Consider the following 21,168-nt stretch of genomic DNA (forward strand, 5'->3'; position numbering starts at 1 on the left):
TACTAGTGATTTTTGTACATTAATTTTGTATCCTGAAACTGTTGATTTTTTATCAGCTGAAGGAATTTTGGGCCAAGACTATGCTGTTTTCTAGGTATAGAATCATGTGGTCTTGAAGCAAGAATACTTTGATTTCCTCTCTTCCTATTTGGATGCCCTTCATTTCTTTCTCTTGCCCGATTGCTTTGGCTAGGACTTCCAATACTATGTTGAATAGGAGTGGGGAGAGAGAGCATCCTTCTCTGTTGCTGGTTTTCAAGGGGAATACTTCCAGCTTTTTCCCTTTCTGTATGATGTTGGCTGTGGTTTTGTCATAGATGACTCTTATTGTTTTGCAGTATGCTCCTTTAATACTTAGTTTTTGAGAATTTTTATCATAAAGGGGTGTTGAATTGTATTGAAAGTTTCTCTGCATGTATTGAGATACGTGTTTTTTTGTCATTAGTTCTGTTTATGTGATGAATCACATTTATTGATTAATGTATATTAAAACAACCTTTCATCCCACAGATAAAGCCTCCTTGATTGTGGTGGATAAGATTTTTGGTATGCTGCTGGATTCAGTTTGCCAGTATTTTTTTTTTTTTGAGGATTTTGCATTGATATTCATCAAGGATACGGGCCTGAAGTTTTCTTTTTTGTGTATGTCTTGGCCAAGTTTTGGTATTAGGATTATGCCAGCCTCATAAAATGAATTAGGAAGGAAAGCTTCCTCCTCAGTTTTTTGGAATAGTTTCAGCAGGAATGGTACAAGCTCTTCTTTGTACATCTGATAGAATTTATCTCTGAATTTCTGAATTTTTCTGGTTCTGTTTTCCAGATAGGAGGCTATTTGTTACTCATTGAGTTTTGGAGCTTTTTATTGGTCTGTTCAGGAATGCAATATTTTTCCTGGCTCAGTCTTGGAAGAATGAAATATTCTGTTTCACAAGCGTGTTATTGATCAGTAATTTATATTCTGGCAAGAGATAAATTATCTCTGTCTAATTTTTTTATACAGCACATAAAAGAATACCACAGACATAAAAGGTTTTCCATTTTGTTTTAATGCATAAATCAGCATAGTACTTATTACATTACTTTCACATGCATACTTGTATGTATGTTTTAGATAATTCTGTACAAATTAATGAAAAGAAAACATTTATTTATTCATCCATTTGTCACTAAGGTATCCATGTGTTCAACAAATGTTTATTGAACCTATATTCTGTTCTAGACATAATACTAGTAATGGATTCAGGAATGGACATTGTCTTCTTATGTTTTTCGTCTAACAACAGATATACCATTAAGCATCTGTTAAAATAGAGAATGATAAATGTTATAATAGGGGGCATGCAGGTGCTGATACCCAAATGCCCTATGGGTAAATTTGGAGTTTCAGAGATGGTTTCTACCAGAAAATAATTAAAACATTGACGTTAAAAACAAAATGGTAGTAAGAAGTTATCCAAACTGAAAGGGAGCAGAGAAGCCCATCAAATGGCCATCCCATGCCGAGGTATGTTGAATGCACACGGAAGAGGAAGAGCAATGAAGAGATGAAGGGGACCGACTGTGACTAGGTCACAGAGCAAAAGGTAGAGTGCAGCTAGAAACCGGGCAAGTCATGGCCTGACTATGACAGACCTTATCATCCAATCTGGAAGTAAACATCTTATCCTAAGGAGAGTGGAAAAAGATTTGAGTATATAAGCAAAAACACAGACAGAGACAGGGTGTCTAGTAAGGATATATGAGAAATTATTCTTGAGAGAAATAGTATCAGCTTTAGTGGAAATGTCAGGAATGAAAATGGAAAATAGAAAAATTTATAAATAAGTAGAAATGAATTGAAACATCCTTGAAAAATTAACGGATCAAGGAAGAAATCAAAAGAGAAATCCAAACATATCTTGGGACAAATAAAAGTGGAAATACAATATACCAAAAGGTATGAGACGCAGCAAAACCAGTTCTAAGAAGGAAGCTTCTATCAAAAATGTTCCCATTAACAATGAAAGGTCTCAAATAAATCACCACACTTTTCACCTCAAGAAATTAGAACCAAGCCCAAGTTACTAGAAGGAAGCAAATAAGACAGATTAGAGTAGAAATTACTTAGAGACTAGAATAATAATAGAAAAGATAAACAAAACTAAAAGATAGTTTGTTGAAAAGATGAGTAAAATTGAAAAAACTTTAGTTACACTGAGAAAAAAATACACAGATAAATAAAATCAGAAATGGATAATAAGTACCCCAGAACTTAAAGTATAATAAATACATTTTTAAAAAAAGAAAAGAAACACTTTACAAAAAAAAAAGGAAAAGAGTAACCTTTAGTTAGTCTAAGGAAAAAATAGAGAAGACTCTATTTTTTGATGCTGTTTTTGATGACATTGTTTCCCTAATTTATAAAAGCAACAGGAAGGAGTGAAGTCCCAGATGAAGCGGCACAGCTGGTGATTTTCCCTTCCTGCCTCCTTTCCCTGCCTGACAATGAAGCTGACGTTTGTCCCAACCCTTCCCCTGGGCCCTGATAGCTTCTCTGATGAATTCTACCGGACATTTAATAAAGAATTGATATCAATCTTTTTCAAAGTCTTCCCCTCCCAAAAAAAAGAAAGTAAAGAAGACTTTCAAACTCATTTTACGAGGCCAGTATTACCCTGATATTAAAGCCAGACAGAAATATTATTTAAAATGATACTTACACAGGCCCATATCTGTCATGAACATAGATACAAAAATTTTCAACAGAATACCAGCAAACTGAATTCAAGAGATGATTAAAAGGCTGATATACTGTCATCAAGTGGAATTAATCCCTGGTATTCATAGATGGTTCTATATATACAAATTAATAAATGTGATGTACCACATTCATAGAATGAAGGATGAAACTCATATGATCATCTCAATAGATGCAGAGAAAGTATTTTATAAAATGCAATGTCTTTTCATGTTAAAAATTCTCAACACATTAGATACAGGAGAAATGTACCTCAACACAACAAGCCTACACCTAGTGTCATACTTGTTGAAAGTTGAAAGCTTTTTTCCTAATAACAAAAAGCAAGACAAGAATTTCCACATTTGCAACTTCAATTCAGAAATGTTCTGGAAGCCCTAGTTAGAGGAATTAGGTAACACAAGGAAATAAAAGGCATCCAAAATAGAAAGAAGGAGTAATTTTTTTTTCTGTTTGCAGATAACAATTTTATACTAAGAAATCCTAAAGACTTCACCAGAACTAATTAGTGAATTCAGTAAAGTCACAGGATACAAGTCAACATATAAAAATCAATTGCATTCCTACACACTAAAAACAAACAACCTAAAAAATAAATTAGGGAAACAATGTCATTAAAAATAGCATCAAAAAGTAATAAAATAGGTAGCAATAAATTTAATAAAATGAATGACATATCTGCATACTGAAAATTCTGATCTTGATGAAGGAGATTTCAGAAGATACAAGTAAATGCAAAGATTTTCTCTGTCCATGGATCAGAGGAATACATATTGTTAAAGTGTTCATACTACTCAGAGCAGTCTTATCAAATTCAACATAATCTCTATCAAAATTTTAAGGGCATTTTTCTCTGAAATTAAAAAAAAATTACAAATCCTTACAGTCATATGGAATCACAAAAACTAAATAGCCAAAGCAGTAAGAATGGCAAGAAGAACAAAGCTGGAGACATCAAACTGCTTGATTTTTAAATATGCTACAATGCTAAAGTAATTGGAGCAGTATGGTACTGCCATACATATGGGGATATACACTAATGGAACAAAACAGAAAGCCTAGAAATAAACCCACACATTTATGGTTAATGGATCTTTGGCAATGGTACCAAGAACACACAGTGAGGAAAGGATAGTCTCTTCAATAAATCATGCTGGATAAAGTGTATATTCACATACAAAAATAATGAAATTGGATCCTTATCACATACTATTTAGAAAAATTATTGCAAAGTGGATTAAAGACCTAAATATAAGACCCTAAACTGTAAAAATAATAGAAGAAACCTTAGGGAAAAAGCTTCCTGACATTGATCTGGGAAATGGTTTTTTGGATAGGACCTCAAAGGGCAGGCAACAAAAGTAAAAACGGACAAATGGGATTATATCAAACCAAAAATCTTCTACACAGTAAAGGAGACAACAGAGTGAAGACACAATCAATGGAACTGCAGAAAATATTTGTAAATCATGCATTTGATGAGGGTTTACTATCCAAAATGCCTAAGTAACATAACATTTTCAACAGCAAGAAAGCAAATACACTGATTAAAAAATGGGCAAAGAACCAGAATAGCCATCTTTCAAAAGAAGACATACAAATAGCCAACAGGTGTATGAAAAAATGCTCAGCCTTACTAATTAGGAAAATGCAAATTCAAACCACCATGAGATATTACTTTGCAACTGTTAGAATGGCTAAGATATATACATGTGTGTATGCGTATGCATGTATACAGTGAACTGGGTCGATGTGCATTCAGTGCCAAAAATGCCTTTTGCTGGCTAAATGGTCCTTTGTATGTATATGCTTTGTGTGTGTGTGTGTGTGTGTGTGTGTGTGTGTAATACCATGCTTCACATGCTTAACCTTAAACACAAAGAAACCTTAAACATGAAGAAATCTTGTCATTTGTGACAGCAGAGATGTACCTGGAGAATATTTCTGTTAGGTGAAGTAAGCCAGGCACAGAAAAACAAATACTGTATGATCTCACTCATATGTAGGACTAAAAAAAGTCAGACTTACAGAAGCAGAGCAGAATGGTGGTCCTCAGGATCTGGGGGGTAGGAAAATAAAGTCATTTTGGTCAAAGAGTACAAAGTGTCAGTTATGCAGGGTGAATAAATCCTGGAGATCTAATCTATAACATGATGACTATGTTTAATACTGTATTATATGTTTAAAATTTGCTAAAGGAGTGGATCTTAAATGTTCTCACTATCCCCACACACACTCAATGGTAAGGATCTGAGATGATGGATATATTAATCAATTTGATTGTGGTAATTATTTTATAATGTACAGTTGTATCAAACCATTCTATCTTACACATTAAATAGATACTTTTTTGTCAGTTATACTCAACAAAACTAGAAAAATACTAAAAAATGAAAATAATGGAGTTTTGAGAGCTATAGGATTTGGAGGTTGACTTGATGTGGATATACAAAAAAAGGGAGAAGTCAAGGAGAGCTCCCTGTTTCTAGCTTTGACAATGAGCTGGATGCTGGTACCATTCACCACAAGGAGAAACCAATATACATTACAACTTAGCTACACAGGAACAGGGTGACATCACATTTGAACCTGGGTGCATTGAATGAGGGGGTGGATTTATGGTTCACAAAATATAGATTTTGGAGTCACAGTCTTATACATGAACACTGAATCCTTAGAAATAAATATGATATTCCAGGTAAAGTATATAAAGCACAGCAATAGAGACTTGAAATGAGGAATTGAGACAGCGTAATGTAAAGTGATTTGCAAGACAAGAGCCTGCCTGTGAGGAATCTATGAATAAAGTGCCTCAGAATCCAGAGACCACAGGAGGGAAACATCTGCAGTGAAATTTGCTTGGAAGAAGTTAAATAAACACACATTTTACTCTGGCTTATGAACAATTGGTGTCCCTGTCAAGAGCATTTTAATGAACAATTGGTGTCCCTGTCAAGAGCATTTTCTGTAAAGTAATTATGAGGCGTCACACAACAGTAGCTCTAGGTATGTGTGAGACATTACAAAGTGAAGGCTATAAATGCAGCAAGCTATTGAATGGATGGGAGTTTTAGAATTTTAAAGTGAAAGAAATGTGACCATAGTCAAGAGATATCGGAAGAGAAGAATCTGTGGTCATACAAAATAGCTACACAGGAGTTATACAAAAGCAACCTGGCTCTAATTAAGCAGAAAATGAGGGGAAAGTGAAAGAATGGCATGTAATATTCAAATACTCCTGGTGCTTTCTACAATTCTCATGAAGGGTCACATACTACACCCTTACTAATGTTCAGTGTCTTGTCCTCATGTATGTTTGTAAGACCATGGCTGCTTTTTCTGTATTATTGACTGACTTTCACGTTTTATTTGGGAGTATAGTTTAATTTTATAAAACATGCAAAATAACTCTTTTACCAAATAGTCTTTTAAGAATCAAAATCTGTACAATTCACTGTTTAACCTCACTGATTAAACCAACATGTATTGAGTATTTGGTAAATGCCAGGTACTGAGTACATAGAAGAAAACAAAGTATTTTTTAAAAACTGAAAAAACAAAAAAATCTGCCCCATGGGGTTAACATATAGTCCTTACTGATAAAATTTCATGCTTACCTTAAATTTCATCTAGTTTTATTTGCAAATCCATTGAATTTCAGTTTATGTGATGAGACATGTCATTTTTATTCTTTTACCTAACCCTCAGTATCTCATACAGTTCTCTGAGTAAATTGAATTAATATTTAAATGATCTGTTATTACCACATTTACTAAAATATTGAGAATTAATTAAAGATATCTACTAATATGAAAATGGAATTGGTTTTGAATATGAAGTAGCTGTATCATCTGGCTATATTTTATGTAAGTTGGGCTGGCCCAACTTGTGATAATAAGAGAAAATCTCGGAGCTCCTCTAAGAAAGAAAGCAGTAATCTTTATAAATTCCCCATCTTTGAGTCAACCATTTTGACTTATTTTTTCTATTTTTAGAAATTTTAAGGAAAGCACTTTATCATGTGACCCATTCATAAGTTGACCCTCATTAGTACCACTTTTTCTTATGTGATTCTCCATGAAGTTACAGAAAGGATAATAATAATTATTACCATTTACTTTCATTGTTTTAATTAATATACAATCTGTGAAAATAAAAATGAAAGTCCTATCTAAAGTAAATATCTTCTCTCTGCTAAAATATAGATTGGGATTTAATTTTCCAATGCATATATTTAAATTTATATTTTAGGTAAAAACTGTGTTTTGTTTGTTTGTTTGGGGGACAGCAAAATTTAGTAGCACAAATAACCGTTACATGTTTCCAATAAGCTAGCAGAGATGAGTAATTGAGATAAAAGCTCTAACTACTGAGTCTATACCAACCCTATTATAAACATAAAAAGTTTATAATGTGGTATATATTGTGGCCTAAAAAACAGAAAGCTTAGTAATAGTATTATGTATTTGAAAGTTTAATTTAAATTTAGTATATTTTTCATTTCACAAATTTGAAGTAAAAGTAGAAAGGAATAATGACAAAATAATGAGGCTCTTAACGCTTCAGGCAATTTGGAAATTCTCTAATTAGCAATAATTGCAGAATCAGCACTTACTACACACTTGAAATAAATGCCTCTTTAAAGAAACTACAATTTAAATATTTCTCATACAAATATAGAAAACAACACTGTCTCAAAAGGAATAAAATTAAAACATACTGATAAACTGCTGAGTTAATTGCTGTGTTCAAATTGTCTTCTCCATTTTTACCTTTAAAAATGTGTGCCCTACTTTTTTATCACCATCTACAGAGATGAAAAACTATCATTTTTGCACTTACAGCCATGCTAACCTACTTTGAAGATAATAACTGATACTTCATGTCTTCACGATATTAAAGAAAAAGTAGAATAAATCCATATCAAATTAATAATTAACATAATTAATGTATGCTACCATACCATATTAAATGTTTTAAGAAAAGGGATAAAATACTTCTAGTTTATTTTTTTGATTGTTGGAAGGTTGCAAAAGCAAATGATTTCTAAATAGTAGTTTTTACTTGTTTCTTACTTTGTAGTATTTACTTTTCTTCATTGTGGTTTTGATTTGAAGTGTATTAGAAACAGAAATTATAAAGTTGTGTTTCAGAGAGTATGTACGGAATGTAGCTTGGGGGAGAGAAAGGATCAGAGAGATTTGTAATCAGTCCTTTCTGGGTGGGGTAAAGACACTTTTCTCAGCGAGCCTAGTGGGACATACTGAGTCATAACTAAACTTACTTTATTTCTTATTACCCTTGGTTTATTCAATATTTATCCAAAATATGGAAGAGTCAGGGATTTTTAGCTTTATTTTAAAGCAAGTATAGACTCTCAAAAATGGTACAGAAAGTCAATGTTAGTAAAAATATCAAAGTAGAGAACTCCAAAATCTGTCTCCCCATTAATCAATAAATAAACTGGCAAAAACTATACTAATCAACTATTTTAGAATGCTTGAGAAAAAGACAGCTGAATCTCAGTAAGAGATTTGTAGCATTTTAACTTACCTCAGTTACTTCCTTGGTGATAGCCTTGAAAATGCCAATTTTCATTCCTGGTATGAGTATCTAATACCAGAGGGTCCGGGGTTGGTCTTATTTTTAAATAATTGTGGTTGTTTATTTAAACCTGTGTGATGGCACCTTGAAAGCCTTTGCCTAACTTATAACTCTCTCAGATCTGAGGAAGCTACTTAATGACAAAAACATTTAAATACAAATTTAATAGTTGCTACTTCCTGGGGCAAGTGATCATAATTGATATAAGCAATAGATTAATCAAAAAGTCAAACACAGAATTACCATACGACCCAGAATTTACACTTGTAGGTGTTTCGTAGGAGAATTAAACATGTATGTTCAGTATAAAAACATAAATTCAAATAAAATAAACATTTGCACATAAATTTTCATCATAGCATTAGTCACAGTAGCCAAAAAGTGATTGATCAACAGATAAGCAAATTACAGTATATCCATACACTGGCATATTAGTTGGTCATAAAGGGAAATGAAGTACTTGTACATACTGCAAAATGGATGAACATTGGAAATCTTACAGTAAGTGAAAATAGCCAGACAAAAAGGCCATGTATCGTAAGATGCCATTTACATAAAATTTCCAGAATAGAAAAATCCAAAAAGACCAAAAGTAAATTAGTGGCCAAAGGTTATAGGAAGGGGACAAACGGATTGTAAATGCTTAAGGGGCATTTTCTTTTCATGTGATGAAAATATGCCAAAATCAGACAGTGACATAGGTTGTCCGACATTGTAAATAAAGTAGGTCACTGCCTTGTGCACTTTAAAATGGGTAAAGAGTAAATTCGAGGTTACGTAAATTTTAATGCAGGTGCACACACACATGCAAACACACACACCCAAAAGTGGAGCTGGGCCATGTTTAAAGGTGTAGGATGCTCTGGCCATGACTTCCTTGCTGTGCTCTAGGGTTGGAAGGGACACTGGAACACCAGCATCTGCTCCTTAGTCTGTGTCAGTTTGCAAAGCCTCTTCCCCATAACCTGCCATTGTTGCTCTTGATACAATGTGTATTCAGCATTGATACCTGATGCTTTGGTCAACAACTGAAAACTTTGTTGTTGCTGTTGTATTAGAACCTGGTTTGACTAATAAAAGTTTATCAGTTGACCCCTTTTAGGACATGTCCCTGGGCAGAAAATTATTAAAAGGTTTCTGGGCAGAAAACCTTCAGAAGCTGAAAAGTTTAGGCCCCATGTGGCCTCTAGTTTCTGGTCTTCTGCTTCACTTTCAAACCCTTTCTCACCCAAGATATATATGGCTATACTAGCTTTTGCATGGATGTCTCAGTCTTATGTACCATACAACATGTATATATGTAAATATGTACACCTTGACATGGTTTGGAAGTCTGTCCCCTCCAAATTTCATATTAAAATGTGATTCCCATGATGGAGGCAGGGAGGTGGGAAGTCATTGGATCCTATGATTTGATCCCCTAGGAACAGCTTAGCATCATCTCTTGGTAATAAATGAATTCTTGCTCTGAGTTCTCATGAAATCTGGTAGTTTAGGTGTATGGCACCTTGCCCCTCACTGGTTTACCCCTACTCTTGCCATGTGACATGCCCGCTCCTGCTTCACCTTCCACCATGATTTTCAGCTTCCCAAAACCCTTATCAGAAGATGATTTCAGCACCATGCTTCCTGTACTCTCTGCAGAGGTGTGAACCAAATGAACCTCTTTTCTTTATAAATTACCCAGCCTCAGATTTTCTTTATGGCAACACAAAAATGGCCTAATACACAATGAATCTTTCAGTATTAATTTTAGCTTGTTAACCAATCAACGTATTTTTTTTTCCTGTGACAAGTTGTTCCCTCAGCTGGACTTCTGCCTCTGTACCCAGATACTTCCAAGATCTGGGAGCTTCAGGTTCCTTTCTCCCCTCACTTTGCCATTGATAACTTCCTGTCCTGTCCTTCCAAAGGCTGGGACTGGAACATCCCAGGGTTGCCATGAGACACCCTCTCTACTGAGAATGGCATCATCATCACTCATCACCCAAGGCAATAAGTAAGGGTGCTGCTGGGAGTGGGTGTGGCCTGGGAGCAGGGCCTGTCCTCTGACCTGTGCTCTGCCTTCAGGTGGACATGGATAGCACAAACAAAAAGAGCCTGGGATTGGTCCAGGTCCAAACATAGCTACTTTCAAACTGGGATGAAAAACAAGAATTTTGTGACTATGGATAATATTGTTTAAAAAAGAATGAGAGACTAACTTGCTTTTCTTAATATTTACTAAATCAGGAAACTTGTTGCTCCTGTGTATACATAGTAAATGTACACACACACACACACACACACACACACACACACATTTACTTTCTTATACATAACTCTCTTATACATGACAAAACTACTTGTATTGGTTTATCTTTGTGTTTTCCTTTAATATTATAAAATTGTATCAAATGTCTGAATATCATCGTTTTACTTTTCTTAACTGTGTTTAAGGTGTTATACAGTTTTCTTCTTTATATAATTAACAATCCTTTAAATTTTAAAAGTTACTTTTTTCTCATTTACTTTCTTTTTAAATGGCAGTAGGTAGCATTTTGTGGATTTAGGTGAAGTGACATAGACTTTTCTATGACATAGATTTTCTGTGTGAGAAAGGAAGCTTATATTAGGAAGAAGTGTTTAAACTATAAACTGAGGAGAAGTAAACACCTAGGAAAAGAGAAGAAAGTTAGTAAACAAAACCATGGTCTCCTTCTTCCTAAACTTGTACCTCAGCCTGCAAAGGAAGCATCAGTCCTGCTACCCAGGAAGAGCCAAAACTAGGAAGAGGACTTCTGCCCTTTGTCCTCTCCTTCTGTTCACGTCTCATAATGAGAAAGGAAGTAAGTTATCTCATCTGTAAGATAAGAATATGTTGCATATAATCAGTTTGACCTCTTCCTCATCTTTTTGGAGGGGGATATACTTAGAAAATTCAGTTGCCCCCTCTTGTCTCTCTTGGGGTTGGGGGACATGTTCCACAATTGTCAGTGCATGCCTGAAATCTATGCTAGTACTGGACACAAATATATAGTGCTTGTTCCTGTACATATACATTTATGATAAAGTTTAATTTATTAGGTATAGTAAGAGATTGATAACATCTAATAGCAAAATAAAATATTATAACAAGACACTGTAAAAATGTTATGTAGTTATGGTCTTTCTCTCTTTCCCCAAATCCTGTAATATTCAGACCATAGCTGACTACAGGTAAATGAAAACAAAACATGGATACTGGGGACTATTGTGAGAGGGGATACCCCCTACCCTCCTCTCACTTCCTGGCCTCCACCTTCTCCTCCCCTTCAGATGGGAAGGAGGGTGAAAAAAAAGAAATAAAATACCCAAGAGCTGAGAAGATGATTCCCTTTTTGGTTCCCAGTGTCTCTGCTAATCTATAATCCTTGAAAAAGAATGTTGCTAGCAAATGACTGTTATCACTACTGGCCAAAGCCCAGAAATGGGTTACACCCCCATGTGTGCACAACCCAGGCTCCCTCCTGGAAACATCTCTGCAAACTAATACTTCACTGCCTTTGCTTTGTCTCTGCAAGCCCCCTCCCCTACCTGTTCCTGCTCATGTTGCATATGAATTAGCAAATCAATGAAGCCAAAAGATTGTAAGGTTGGATGTCCAGCAAATGGACAATCACATAGTTTCATCTCAGTTTCCCCTTTAGTGTTGTAAACCTATAAAAGGGGAAAGAAGCTGCTTCTTGAGGAGCTACGTGAATGAGGCTGTAGCTTCCCACAGCTCCCAGCTGGATAAAAAGCGACATTCTTCCTCAGTTTGGTGTTCCAGAGGTTTGCTTCCTGCCTCTCCTGCTTTAATTGTATTCATGCTCTTCTGTGCTATGAAATAAATTTACCACCTTAGAGCCTGTGAATGCAGCCAGGGGAAAGGTGCTACTGTGGGAGGCTGCCTCACTTTCAGGCAAAAGATATTCAAAAGCCTATTAGGACACCAATTTAATCAATAGTAAAGCAGCTATGTTCATTTCTAACTATCTGAATAGAGTGTGGACTTCTTGATTTGTTCAGAACTAAACAGAAGGGAGAGAAACTTGATTATTTTGATGCTCTGATTAATGTTTAACACTCTCAAGAATATTATGGAGTAAATGCATCTAATCATGGTCATCTACTCTTTCAGCATGCAGATAAAACACTTTGAACTTGAATCCTAAAAGATGTTTAAATTCTTATTTGTAAATGATTTGATTTCTTTCCCAACTAGCCTAATCTGTAGTATATTTAACATGATGGATTCATGTACTTTTTGGGAACATACACTTTATTTGAGAATTTTTCTCATTCCATAAATATTTCTGAACACCAATTCTATTTTACATACTTTGGTAGGTTCTGTGCATATGAGAATAAAATGGGCATTATTTACCCTAATAAAGCTTATAGTTTTAGGAAAAGATAGACATTAAACAAAAAAAGTGAGAAATATATAATTACAAATTGTGACAAGTGCATTGAAAGATTTCTTTAAATCTTATTTTTATGCCAGTAAATAACAGGGCATCCAGTTTAGATTGAGGAGCAGAGAAGTCTGGGAGGAAGCTCCTCTTAGGATGCCGGCTGAAAAAGGCATATTTCCAATGGACAATGAAAGGAAAATTACTATATTTCAAGAAGGAAAAAATAACCTGTGAATGTCTGGAGGCCCTGAAGTCTTGAAGTGAGAAATTACTTGACTACATGTGATTCAGAGAAAACAAATGTTATAAAATGAAGTTGGAGACATCAGAAAGGCTTTTTAAGGATTTTTTATTTTAAGATTTCGCATTTTGTAAGACCACTCAGGCTGTTGTTTTGAGAATGAATCAGAGGCAGGAGTGGGATTGTGGAGGATGCAAAAGAGATGGAGTATCTAATATTACTCTAGCAGACTCTTACCTTTCTGTCACTTGTTATGCTGTGAAGATATCACTTGCTACCCAATGAATACAAATTAGAAAAATTGGTCTCTTGGTTTCTCATGTTCAGGGAACATCTTCTTTTCTATAATTTTCTTCAGAAAAGGGAAAAAGATCTGTGAAATAGTAAGAAATACACCTATTGGTCTCTGACCTCAGTCCCTAGCACAGAACTCCTAAAACTATTGTAATTTCCTGAGCAATAGGGGTTCTAAGAGAATCATTTGTTCTAATGTTTGGTCTCTGCCCTGGTTTCTGAGACAAAGCTCCTACTACCTTTGTAGATAAAGGTGGTAGGTGAATCTTTTGTTCTAATATTTGGTCTTTGATGTAGGGTCTTAGCAGAGGTCCTAAATCCTTTTGAATTCTCTGGGTGATAGAAGTGTCTTTTGTTGCAATGAGACGCCTTGGTGGGTTTTATGATGGGGCTGGTCATCAGAAAGACTAAACCATGATTATATGCTTGGAGCTCTCAGCCCCACACCCCATTCCTCAGAGAGAAGAGAAGGGCTGCAAGTGACTCAGTCATGACTTCTGTGATAAGGCCTCCATAAAAATCTTTGAACTATGGGGTTTAGGAGCTTATGAGTTGGTGAACACATCTGAGTGCTGGGAGGATGGTGCACCTTGACTCCATAGGGACAGAAACTATCCTTCCAGACTTCACCCTATGTACCTCTTGATCTGGCTGTTCATCTGTATCCTTGGTTATGTTCATGATCAATAAGCCAGTAATCCTAAGTAAACTGTTACTCTGAGTTCTGCAAGCCACTAATGCAGGATGTAATTTATAGATAGTTAGTAGGAAGTATTGTTGATAACCTACTACTTGCAATTGGTCTCTGAAGTGGGGGGTGTTTTATGGGAATAAGCTTTTAACCTGTGGAATCTGACACCATATTAGTCCACTCTCATGCTGCTAATAAAGGCATATCCAAGACTAGGTACTTTATAAAGGAAAGAGGTTTGATTGACTCACAGTTTAGCATTGCTGGAGAAGCCTCAGGAAACTTAAAATACTGGCAGAAAGGGAAGCAAACAGATCATTCTTCACATGGCAGCAGGAGACAGAATGAGAACCAAGCGAAGGGGGAAGCCCCTTATAAAACCATCAGATCTCTTGTCACCAGAATAGTATGGGTGAAGTAGCCCTTATGATTGAATTACCTCCCATCAGGTCCCTCCCACAACATGTGAGAATTGTGGAAACTGCAATTCAAGATGAGATTTGGGTGGGAACACAGTAAACCGTGTCAGACACTATCCAGATCCCATTATCTATCTAGGTATTTTCAGAATTAAATTGAATTATAGGACACCCGGCTAGTGTCTGCCAGAGAATTATTTGTTATGTAGGGAAAGACCCCCATACATCTAGTTTCAGAAGTGTTGGGTTGAGTGATTGGTCGAGTGCATGAGACTAGAAATAATCAATATAATTGTTTTTGAATCTCAGAAGGCCGATACCCTGCTTTTCCATTTCTGAAGTAATTAGCAAATAGGAGTGTTATTTTGCTGAGTATTGTCATGTCAGACCAAAGGCATACTGAATTCCAATAAACAATTAAGCAGTTCTGAGAATCAAGGACTGTAAAAGTAAAACAAAAGTAAGAGATGAAGGAAAATGAAAAAGCTGTGACTTCTTGTTCTCATGCTTGTGTGCGTGTGTGTGTTTGTGTGTGTGTGTGCGTGTGTGTGTGTGCGTGTGCATGCACACAAGCTTGTTCATATATTCACTAGTTTAAGAATCTAATATAAGTTTTAATTACTTATAATGTTTCAGTTTATCTTCAAAATCCATGTCTTCTTATAAAGGTCCACCTTCAATAACAGCAGTTCTGCTTGCCTTTAGAAACTGAAAGTATCATGCAAGTCCTCATTTCTCTTTTCCTTCCTGAGTGATTTAAAGTCTGGTGCCTTCAATTTTGGCTGGATGTCAGTGGAGGCTGTCTTCTGCCCAGGCATTGCTAACGCGGATGAAAGCTGGAGAATCTATTCTCTTGGGTTGGGAAATCTTCTTCATTCTCTCCAACAGTAAAGATTAAAGACAGATTTCTTCTTAAATTACTTAAGGGCAGACACACCAGCTCCAAGTGTATTACATTTTTCTCTAAAGCACACATAGTTTAGTCTCATTAAGGGATATAAATTTATCCCATCAATTAGACTTTGACCTGACTTGAAAAATAATAACCTTCATATTATGATGCTGAAAAGCATTTGGCTCCTTCCTAAATCTTCTTTCAAGACCAAAAAAAAAAAAAAAAAGAACACTACATTAGCTGAGAATGCATTTTATGGGAAATTACCTTGATGCAGTGGAAGCACTAAGTGGTGAGCTGACCCAGAGGTCAAGGAACAGAAAGGCTTTCAGACAAAATTAAAATGACCAAACCACATAGTTTCTTTATTTGATTAAAATACTGGGCAAGAAACAAAGAGAATGAAATGGGTTAAGGTATTTCACTTAGATGGGTATAAACTGGATGAAGGGACTACACTCCCTGAGTCCTACAGTTCACAATGTTCACAAATCCTGCTTCTCTTTTGATAAACCAGCTTTCAGAGGTGATGGTTCAATGATAAAGGCCAGAGTTAACGTCTGAACAAACAAGGGCCACAGGGGAAGATATCCTGAGCCAAGGACAGAAACCTCTTTCAGAGAGATGCAGCAGTAGTGTGCTTGATTAGAGAGTAGCCATCAATTCGCTGGTTGAACAGCCTTTGGTTTTAGTTGCACTTTTTGGGAAGGACCAGAACAGAATCACACTGGGAACCTTATTTGCATTTCTTGGGTAGGACTAGAATAGAACCACATTGTATGTCCATAAGTGGTGGCCAATTGGGGTTTAATAAAGTTCTCAGTCAAGAAGTGGCATCCTCGAGATGTGTGTCTTTTCGTCCTTTGCATCTAAGCAACATATTTTTGTTCCATTACATTTTACATTTATTCTATCTCTTGTTGTCGTACAGGTTACTAACTTACTGTTTTACCAAATTATCTGAATTCTGCCTGTGTCTCACAAGTTACTTCTTTTTCATTTTATGTAATAAACCTGTTTTATGGGTTTTGCCGATATCTCCTATGCTTACTTTCTAGCGTATTATTGTCTGTGTTTAGCACTTCTTAAGAATTCCATCCATCCTAATTTTTTTAACTTCTAGAGCAGAACTGAATATTTTCAACAGTACAGCAAAATCCCATTACAGAACGCCATTATCCAATCCATCTAATTTGATTCTTGTTATAATCACAAAATCTGTTCATTCTATTCCCCAATATTTTTCCATACAAAAAAAAGAGTTTGCATTTTTTAAAGGAATTAAGAGACATTTGTCAAAGTCCAAGTGAGAGAGGATTTTTTCCTTGTCCTAGGCCTACCACATAAGATGTAAAAAATGAATGAAATTGAGAGAAAAGTAACAGAACTAGGTGACTGATTTTATGAGAGATATGCAGGAGAAAAAGACATCAAGGACAACTGCAAGTTTTTTGGTTCTGTGTAAGATCGCTCACTAGGAAGTGTAGGAAGAATGAAAGAAGAGTTAACTGAATAGTGGAAGGACATCATAAGCATAAATTCAGTTTTGAAATTATGTCCCAAGAATATACCCAGTTGGCAATTTGTTAAATATTGATGTGAAACTTGGAAGACAATCTGTTGAGTATATACAAAGTCGGGAATGTATCGACATATAGATGACATTAAATACAGTGAAATGACATGATTTCACCTGGGAAGAGAACGTAGAAGTGAGAAGAGAAGTCAGTGGATCACCCTATGTGACCATTTATGCACACACATTTATAGTGTACAATATTCAGGCCAGTTTTTTAGTTTTTGTTGTGTCAACTTAACTAAGCTGAAACTAAGTTTCTCAGAATTCCTCTTCCCATATAGTTTCAGGTTAGCGTAGGTCAGAAGAGCTACTTCTTCATGATATTTGGAAGAAGAGTTAAGCAGCAACCGTATTTTATTAGACATGGAGGGCTGATGAAGAACACGAGCTACAGTGCCACGTAGGTCTGTTGCCACTCATGTGACTGGCTGGGGAAACAGCCAGGCCCACGGTTCCTTCAGGTCCAGTAACTTTTCTCCTTCAGCGTCTTCAATTCTTCAATCAGATGACGACTTAGATCCGGTATAACTTTAGCATTAGCTCCTCTGCAGAACACACCCGTCTCCAAAATGGAAGTGCAGCCCCAGTGAGAGACTAGAATGAGTTTGGTCCAGTCTTTCGGTCTTTAGCTGATTCATACAGGTTTTAGCTTGTCGTGCCTCCTTCCCATCAAGTCTGTTTCACTCACCTCTCGCTTACCCTGTGAACTGCAGGCTCCAGTCATAGGCAAAGAAGCACCAGCCTCACACAGACCACTGAAACAGCTTCCAGAGAATTCTGCTTCTCTGATCAAATTCCGAATGATACAGGTACAAACAATCTCATTCCATTTCTATGGTAATGCTACTGTAACGCTAAGAAGAGCCGAATGATTTTTAACGAGCTACATTAGACACAGTTGTGTACCGTACCAGTCATTAAACAATTATTTATCAACTTTAATTTCACCCATCCATACTTTGTCTCTATGATTTCAGGTTTGGAATTCTGTAAACCCTACTTTTCCTTGGTTGGATAGCTTATTACATTTTGCCAATAAGGGCTAAAATAAGTGCAGTGGCACATCATATGAGTATGGTGATGAGAAGGGATATTATTTTAGGCAGTGTTGGTAATGGTAGCAAACTCTAAAGTGAGAATGTGCCTAGCAGGTAAGAGGAAAACTTGGTGGGGTTTCAAACTGGAGAGGTATAGCCCAGGAGACAGTTCCTTTAGGTCCAAAGCAAACCTGTATAGAACCTGTGGGCAATAGCAGACACCAGCTAACATGTAACCTGTGTTTCCTGACCAATATGCATATGGAAGGATGCTTAATGAATTTATGAAGAAAACACTTAAGGTGATTCTGTTTTTGGCTTTACAAATCAACATGATTAATTATATATCACACTGGCGAAACTATAGAAACATGGGCCCTGTCACTTTCTGCTCACAGAGGTACCCATTTGGACAATTTTGTTAACAATCTTTAACATAAAAGAGTTAAAATTTAATGCTTTTGACTCTGTTATTTCTGTTCTGAGAGGTTATTCCAATAATTTAATCAGACAGAAACTTAAAGTTATATGTACAAGGAAATATTTGTTACAGAAATTCTTAAGATAACAAATTTAGAAATTATCTAAATTCATAAAATAAATTCTAGTACATCTATTAGAAGGAATATTGAGTAGCTATTAAATGTGGAAACAATGCATGGCAGAGACAGAAAGTTAAGATCCAATTTTGTTTTTTCATTTCCTAATAGAATCCCCAATATTTAGCTAGTCATGTGGTAATGTGTAATGAATATGTCACTTTTCATCTCATTGCTAAGGGTTGCACTGTTACTGAATTCTGGTTAATGGCTTACAAGTATAAATGATTCCGTGAAAGGGAGGGTATATATTTTTTCTCTCTCTTTCTTCTTGTTGGCTGGAATGTGCTTTTAATAGTAGTAATAGCTCTAGTTCCAGTAGCCACCTTGAACCAAAAGGGGACCTTTGAAAGGCAGGCACTCACAGAGGAGTGACAGAAGGAACAGCTGGTGGCATTGGGCAGGTGGAACAGAGAGGAGACGAGAAAGTTCAGAAAATTATGTAAATGTGGCACCCTCAAGTCATGCCATAGATTGTCATCCCCAAGACTTGTGAAATTATTCCATTGATGTCACTGATTCTTCACATATCTGTTACTCAGTGTAATCCTAGATGGTTATTTTTAAGAAATATTAAAAAGCAGGTCAAGGAACGGCTTGTACAGTATGCTTCTAAATATATATTTGTTTGTATGTGAGGAGAAAAGGAAAGACAGAAAAGTAAAAATGAGAGAACATGAGGCATCTGTGAACAGATGATTTTCACTTCTCTCTTTTTAATTTTCAGTTCTATTTGGATATTTTTACATAATTGCCAATGTTCTCAAGAGTAAAACAAAATAAAGAGTTTTTTTTAGTTTTGAATAACTAAGATTTTATGTAGATGAAAGGTTAAAATAATTGCTACACATGTGCAAACATATGTTGGTAATTAATTTAAAAATTTTACATCATTTTGATAGTTTTTAATAGTAACTATTAAGGATTAACCTTAGGCTGGCTCTTATATGTGTTTATAGGTTAACTTAAGGTGAAGTCAGGTATAAACCATGTTCAAGTGTTCTTGGTTTATTAAAAAATATTTTTAGTTCAGTAAAAACCCTGTATTATTAAAAATATTCTATGAAATAGTGAAAAACAAATCAAACCAGATGAGAATCCTGCCTACAAATATAAATATGGGATTTCAAAATCAAACAGTAAAATTATTTTAATTGTAAAACAAATAAATAATCTTACATAACAAAGATATCATACTAAGAAAGCAATCGCTGCTTTGTATTAGACCACTGGCTAATACAATCGTATCAGTATTCCAGATACAAAGATGATACTTTTCATTTCTTCTATCTATTCTACATGAAGACCTCGAATAACACTGAGAAGAAGACGAATCGTATGAAAAAAAGCAATGTAAATATACGTTTCATTATTATAAATACTAGTTAAAAATCAATAGGATATATATTTAATGAGGAAACTGTAAGCATTCCTATTAAGATAATACTTAAGAATGCTCACTATCATTATTTTAACTGACTGTTATTTAGACATATAGTAAATATAAAACGTTATGAAAAGAAAAACTGTGGATATTGGCAAGAAAGCAACACATCTAGAATTTGTGGATAATAAAATTTTATGTATATAATTTTCAAAGGATAAAACAAAAAATTCTCTAGATCCATGAATTGAATGTTTAATAAAGCTGCTCACATGGATATATAATTTGATATTTACATATACCGTATATATATTATATATATAAATATTTACATAGTGCTATGATTTGGCTGTGTCCCCACCTAAATCTCATCTTGTGTTGTAACTTCCACAGTTCTCATGTGTCCTGGGAAGAACCTGGCGGGACTTGGTTAAATCACGGGGGCAGGTCTTTTCCGTGCTGTTTTCATGATATTGAATGAGTTTCATGAAATCTGATGGTTTTATAAAGAGGCGTTCCCCTGCCTGCCTGCATCCACGTAATACGTGACTTGCTCCTCCTTCCTTTCTGCCGTGATTGTGAGGCCTCCCTACCCGTGTGGAACTGTAAGCCCATTAAACCCTTTCTGTTGTTAGTTGCCCAGTATCAGCAGCTTGAAAATGGACACAGGTATATAAACATATGCATGTGTTTATATATATTTAGGAATCCAGGAAATCTGTCATATTTTTTTTTCTTTGCAGCCACAGAAATGTTGGAGGAAAAACATTCTCATTCAGAATAGCAACAGGATACAAAATATCTAGATATATCCTGATTCAGAAATTTGAGGATATTATACACAGAAAAACATAAACATTTGCTCAAAAATTAAAAATATGCATGACAATGAATTTGAAAAACATAGTTCTAGATAATCAACACTACACGTTAGGTTACGGTGTACACTGCTTAGGTAATGGGTGCACAAAACCTCTTAAATCACCATGAAAGAACTTATCCATGTAACCAAACACCACCTGTTCCCCAAAAACCTACTGAAATAAACAAAAAATAAAATAAATGAATATTGAAATCAACATCTAAAAGGAGAAAGTGACCGTGGTATGTACTATATATACCTGATGTATATTATAAAATTACATGTTATATTTAGGACATTTTTATTACTAGTAGTAATGTTATACAAATATAACAAAAAGGACACAAAATTGGATATACAAAATAAATAGTCATATTATTTTTGTGTACTGTTTCTTAGATACAACAA

General features: G+C 35.3%; 1 long non-coding RNA gene across 1 annotated transcript in view; it reads left to right on the forward strand.

Annotated features, from left to right (window-relative positions):
• LOC144578026 (uncharacterized) overlaps positions 1–21,168 on the forward strand; it is a 145,622-nt gene that overhangs the window by 41,129 nt on the left and 83,325 nt on the right. The window lies entirely within an intron of this gene.

This window comes from Callithrix jacchus, chromosome 10 (genome assembly GCF_049354715.1).
Source record: "Callithrix jacchus isolate 240 chromosome 10, calJac240_pri, whole genome shotgun sequence".
Lineage (NCBI taxonomy): Eukaryota > Metazoa > Chordata > Mammalia > Primates > Cebidae > Callithrix > Callithrix jacchus.